The sequence below is a fragment of the Eulemur rufifrons genome, chromosome 10, assembly GCF_041146395.1.
Source record: "Eulemur rufifrons isolate Redbay chromosome 10, OSU_ERuf_1, whole genome shotgun sequence".
Taxonomy (NCBI): domain Eukaryota; kingdom Metazoa; phylum Chordata; class Mammalia; order Primates; family Lemuridae; genus Eulemur; species Eulemur rufifrons.
This window is the reverse complement of record NC_090992.1, coordinates 6,242,399-6,248,901: the sequence shown is the minus strand read 5'-3', so window position 1 is coordinate 6,248,901 and position 6,503 is coordinate 6,242,399.

Here is a 6,503-nt window from a genome sequence, read left to right as displayed (position 1 = left end):
ATGGATTCTGTGGGTCAGGGCACTGTGGAGTTGGCTTATCTCTGCTCTGCCACATCTAGGGGCTCAGCTGGAAGACACAAAGGCCAGGGTCTGGAATCATCTGAAGACTTACTTGCTCACATGTATGGTGGTCGGTGCTAGCTGAAGGCTGAGACCTTAACTGGGACTGTTGGCTGGACTACCTAAATATGAACGAAGGATGAACTTGGCAGGTGCAAGGACAGGAGAGCACCAGAAGATAAAACCCTGTAAGGGGCCATGCCACCATAACAACTCATGTTTACTAAGAGCACACCACATGCCAGACATCATCCCCTGCGACACAGGGGGCTAGATAAAAAAGGAGCATCAAAGCCAGTGGGGAAAGCCAGACAGGACTGAGCTGAATTGTGACTCCACAAATTACTATAATAGTTATTTGAACAAGGGCAACTTTTCCTCTCTTAAAAAGTGTATGTGTGTGTATGTATAGTGTATAAAATAAAAAGTAAAAGTTCTGTCCTTCTCGAACTCTTCCCAAATCCCCCTGCCTGTGACATAAATTGTAAATAGTCTGGTGTATATACTTCTAGACTCTTTTCTTTGTACTTTTATCTTTATATATAGATTTATGGTTTATTTTTACTTAAATGGGATCATACTATTTTTTTCTGCAACTTGCACTTTTATACACAAATATATCATGGACATTTTTACAAGCGAGGTATGCAGAACTATGTTTTTCTTTTTAAAGACTGTAAAGTATTTCATAGTGATGATTGTATCATAATTTATTTAACTAATTCCTTATTGAAGGACATTTAAGTTGAGGCTAATTTTTTAGCACATTTGTAGAATAAATTCCTGGATGTAATATTGCTGGGTCGGAAGATATGCAAACTTAAATTTTTGATAGATATTGCCAGATGGTTTGCTAAGGAAGTTGTACTGATTTACACCCCCTACCAACAGTGTATAAAACCACCCGTTTCCCCACACCCAAAGACATCCCTCATCAAGAATGAGGTAGGGCATACTTTTTCATATGCTTATTGGCCATTCGGTATTTCTTGCTCAGAGGCTAACATTCCTATATCTTTCTGAAGCTTGGTTTCTTCATTTGTAAAAATGGGGATGTAGACTCCTAGGAACCCTGGGCATAAGAATTATAAGATCAAGAATGAACGTCAATGCTTGTGCAGTTCCTGCCTTCTTCTCCCCTATCCTGTGAGTGAAAATCTCTTGCATTTTGGCTCCCTTTTTGAGGAAGGCCTCTGGCCCTGGAGCAGGGACACTAGGAGCTTCTGCTCTGAGTGTCTTTGGGCCCTTCTGGAAACTCACTGGAAACCCCCAGCCTTTGGCAGCAATGACAAACAGCATCTGCATCTACTTGTGATCTTAGGTCACAGCTTTATATATAGGGGAGGCCAGAGCTTCTGCAAATTAAACACAAGAATCATTAAGAGGTTTTGGGCCTACCCAACCTCTCCCTGAAGGTGAGGGTCCAAGAGGCAGAGTTGCCCAGTGGGTTCTGGCACTGCCACTTATTTTGCTGAATAATAATGGGCAAGTGGCCTCCCCTGCTCTGAGCCCAGTGTTTTTATGTGCAAAATGGAAATAACAGTGGCACTTACCCAATGGGATGGCTGTAGGAATTAATGAGCTAATGTATGAAGAGTGTGCCAGAGACATAACCAGGTAGCTATTATGATTCTTACAGCTCTCCAACAAAAGGTTTCATAACCTCTCTGTAAGTAGCTCACTTAACATTGCTGTCAGTAGGTAAATAAATCCCTCTTGCAGTCTAATCTGAATCCCTCCTACTGCCATTTCAGGTTATTCGCTTGAGTTCTGTAGTGAGGAGAGGTCATTTTTAAGGCTCCCTGTAGCTTTTTCTCTTTTTTCCCTGGTTCCCCTGTGGGGGAGGGAAGGCGGCATGGGGAGGGTGCTCTTTGGGGCATCTTCCATTCTTTCTTTGTCCTGAACCTATCTCTGGAGACCCAGATGCTATCTGCAGGTGGTGGGGGCGGGGGAGAGGAGCAGAGGGACCATTGTCACCTGGCTGGGCTTTGGTGAGGCTTTCCCTATTTCCATCAAGGATCTTCACACTTCTGCCGAGGCCCCAGGGGGACTATTGACCCTGTCTAGAGTAGGAGTGGGGTGGGGGTGATTGGGCCTTGCTGGAGAGTGGGCCCCCATCTGGGGCCTAATAATCATCTGAAAGGCCTTCCTGGCTAGGGTCCCAGATCCTTGGAGCCTCCTGAGGGGCTTTCACTTTCGGCATCTCCAGGCCTCCTTTGATCCTGCCCTCCACCCTGAGAACGGTCCAGGCTGGGCCAGCAGTGGAGCCGAGCAGTGCATGACAATGGCCCCCTTTACTGGCCCTCACCACTCTCAGGCCCATATACCCATATCTTAAGCACTTTGTGACAATAAAAGCTATTGTTTATTGAGTCCCTATTAGGTACCAAACCCTTCACAACTATTCTTGGAGGAAGGGACTATTATAGACAAAGAAAAGGAGGCTGAAAGTCCTTAAATGCTGAAAGTGACAAGGCAACAAAATGGCCCACTGGCACTGAAAGCCCGTGCTAGGGCTCTGAAACCAGTGCTCTCCACCTGCCCATTCTCTCCCTCCTGCTGGTACTTCAGCTTCTCCGTGGCCTCCCAGTGTGAAGAGTGTTTTTCAGGCCCCTCTCTGGCCTCATCTCTGGCCCATCCACTAAAGAGTTTCAATACCCCCCACCAGTAATCATTGACCGTCCAATTATTTAGGATGCCCCTGAGGTCACAAAGGGATTAGCTCTCCAGTCCCTCCCAGTCCAGCCACCTCTCCATCCTTTTGGCTGCCTCTGCTAGCCAACCTGCCTGAAAGTCAAAGGTTACCAGTGCTGAGAAGGGGCTCTGTCCCTGTCTCCCTCATCCCAGGGTTAGGTTGGGAAATGGCCTAGGCCAAAGCTTCAAGTCATCTTTTGTCAGTTTCTCCCTTCCCAGGGTGATCACATCTGGATGACCCAGGAGACCCAACAAGCCGGGCAGAGGGTGGGGACAAAGGGCGTCTTCAGAGCTCTTGCTCCACCAGTTGCTAGCTGTATGGCCTAGGCCAAATCCCTTTGCTCCTTTGTGCCTTAGTTTCCTTATGTATAAATTGAGAGTAAAGATAACACCTACTTCCTCGGGCTCTGGTGAGAATTAAATGAGATAATGTACATATCATTTAGCACAATGCCTAACATTAAAAGCTGGAGAAGATCAGAATGGCTTAGGTCATCATCAGTTTAACACCCTTGATCCCAAATAAAGACAATCTTACTCCTCACTGCCCAGGAATAAAACTTTACCTCCCTTGCTAAAGAATGCCTTGCGAAGCTGTGGGGGGTGGGCAACTGGAACAGTATGCAGGGAAACCAGAGTGGGGTATCCCACTGATTCCATGATTATTTTCTAGTTTTACCTCCCAGAGCTCTTTGGAATAGCTGCAAACCTAGTTTGGCTTCTTTTCCTCCTGCCCACCCCTCTCCACCTCCCTTCAGCTTTAACTCCTAACTTGATTCCTAAAATCTGACTCTAAGTAGGCGCATTTGTATTTTGGCAATGGAGTCAAAAGTTTGCTCCCTTTGACCCAACAAGGCCACATCTAGAGATGTATCCTGAAATAAATAAAGAGCCTAGCAAGGATTTCATTAATATTATAAGGACAGTCCTATCAATGTTATTTATAAACAGAAACAACCTCCATGTCTAATGATAGGAGATTGGAAATATATATCTTCAACACAACAGTCTACAGACATTACAAATTGTGCAGCAGAAAAAGGTTTTAATTACAGGAGCAAATGTTCATAATATACTTTATTTACCTTGTAATATTTTTGAGGAAAATGACACAAACTGATATAAAATATTTCTTCTTGTTATTTACCTGTGGTTTCTAATTTATTTGCAAATGAGCATGTATTATCCTGTAATGAAGAGGAAAAAGCCCATATTTGGCAAAACTTGGGTACAGATGGGAGTTGATAGCCTTTGACTGGTTTTGCATTTAGCCCCTGGATGGATTCCTGTCTTCTGGTGGCCCAGTGAACTTCAGAGTGAAGAAGCCCCAGCACATCTAGAAGTTTGGGTCAAAAGAAAAGCAGCAGCAAGAATGAAGAGATGAGCACATCTGTGGCCCCCTTTGTGATACTCTGGCATCCTCAGTTGTGTCTTTAATGGTCTGGAGAGTAGGGGCAGTGCCAAGGGGGCACTGGGAGCCCCCTTCTCTTTTTTTGATATGGATAATTGATGCTTTCTTATTCTCATGCAAATATACCGCCACGATAAATCCCTCAGGGACCCTTTACCGCCACGATAAATCCCCCAGGGACCCTTTACCACCAGATGTGTCCCCTTGGTGTTCCCTGGCACCCCAGGGGCCTGAGCTACCTCCTCTAGAGGTGCCAGCTCCTCCCCTAGTCTTCTTTCTCCCGTTGTCCTCCCAGACATTTCCCCTGCCCTCCCCCCTCCATTGTCCTCTGTTCAGGTGATGAACCCAGGCTATCTGTAGGGGGCAGGGTGCTCGTCCAGGTTCAGGGGGACTATGAAAGATAACTACACAGATGTAGTAGGGATAGTTCACATATGTCGGGGATGTTAGAACTGGTTTCCCTCGGCCCCAGGAAGAGAGAGGCAGAGCCACCGAGGCTGCAAAAGGCAAAGGAGTTTATTGGCTAGCTCGAGCTAGGGTCCAAGGCCCAGAGCACCAATGCAGTGGCCTCTCTCCGAACCAGGACCGTCCACCCTGGGGTAAAAACTAAGCTTTTATACTTTTCAGTAGGTTACATATGCTGGGCACACCATCCTCCTCCACCCCTTAGTTCATTTGCTCCTTCAAGAGTGGCTGATCGTGTTGGCTCCTGATTGGTCGGCTCCAAGTCTCGGGACCTTCCAGTTGTTACCAGTGTCATTTCGGGGAAGGGGAGGACCCAAGTCGGGGAAACCGAAACTTAGGCCTATTGCAGGAGGTCCAGCCTGTCATGGAGTCACTCCTGCTCTCCTTCCTGTTTTACAGGGAGCCTGCAGAAGGCTTTAAGGACAAGCTTTGCATCGTCAATAGCTTCTTGGGTAAATAGCATCAGGTAACTATCAGTCACTCCCTGTGAATCATGTATGGCCCTAAGCACTCTTACAGCATCATTTCGTGCCAGTCTAGGCCTCTAACCACTGCACTACATTGCCTGCTCCTCGTTCACTTAACCCTCTCACAGCACGTGTCACATTTTTTCACATGGTTTACTTATCTCCCTGACTAGACCATGAGTCCCAAGAGGGAAAGGATGACATTGTTCTACTTGCCCCATCTATCTGTCATGGCCCCGCCCAAGGTCTGGCACACATGTTGCTGAGTACAGGGGAAGGATTGAGATGGTTGGGAAGGGGTTTTACATCCTGTGCCCTCACTTCTCTGAGGTTCACTCAGTTGAATGGAGGCTTTGGATGACCTGGTTGGGAGGCAGAAGGACTCTGGGCATAGGCATGAGCATATGAGGTTACTCACAGGGGTGTGCTGGGATCTAGATTCAGTTCTCACAGAGCTGCCAGCTCAGATCCTCCCGCAGCCTGCGTTGCCCCAGATTTGGCTGGCCTCCACACGTGCCTGCCTCTGGTTTTCAGGGTACCAGATGCCAGTGGGCAGGTGACTCAGTGGCACCCATTCCTACAGCTGGAAATGCTGCCCATGTAAGTGTGTAGTTGTTACAGCAAGTATTACAAAGGGTGGTCCCGAGGACAAACCCAGCAGCACACAGAGAGTCAGAGAATCAAGGTTTATTCACCAGTGGGCTCAGAGGGGTCTCACCACCAAATTCTGAGCCCTGTCTACCCGATTTTTCCCACTTTTATTAAGGTGGTCCGAGGGGTGGGGTCTCAGGTGGCTAAGGTAATAGGTTAGTTGATGTGTCAGGTAATAGATTAGTATTATGCTGATGCGGGTCTTCCGTGAGGGGTGGGGGGTCTCAGGTGGCTGATAGGGATTTTCCTTATCACGGTGGCTGTTTCCAAGAACCTATAAACCAGTTCTGTCTGGAGATCTGACCTGCATCCTGGGGAGGTGGCCTCATCAGGGCCTGGACACCTTAGAGAGGTGGGGGTGGAGGAAAGTTCCCTTCCTTTTCTCCTTCCTCATCCTCTTCTCTTCTAATATCCCAGCTCACTCATCTCCCCAGTCATCTATCACTAACCCACCCTATCCAGAAAGACATAGGACTATTTTTGTCCCTAAAAGTAAGCACAGAGGGCTCAAGGATTTTTTTTTTTTTCTTTTTTTGAGACAGGATCTCACTTTGTTGCCCAGGCTAGAGTGCAGTGGCCTCATCATAGCTCACTGCAACCTCAAACTCCTGTACTCAAGTGATCCTCCTGCCTCAGCCTCATGGGCAACTAGGACTACAGGCATGCACCACCACGCCCAGCTAATTTTTCTATTTTTTGTAGAGACAAGGTCTCGCTATGTTGCTCAAGCTGTCAAGGATGTTTATAATCATGAC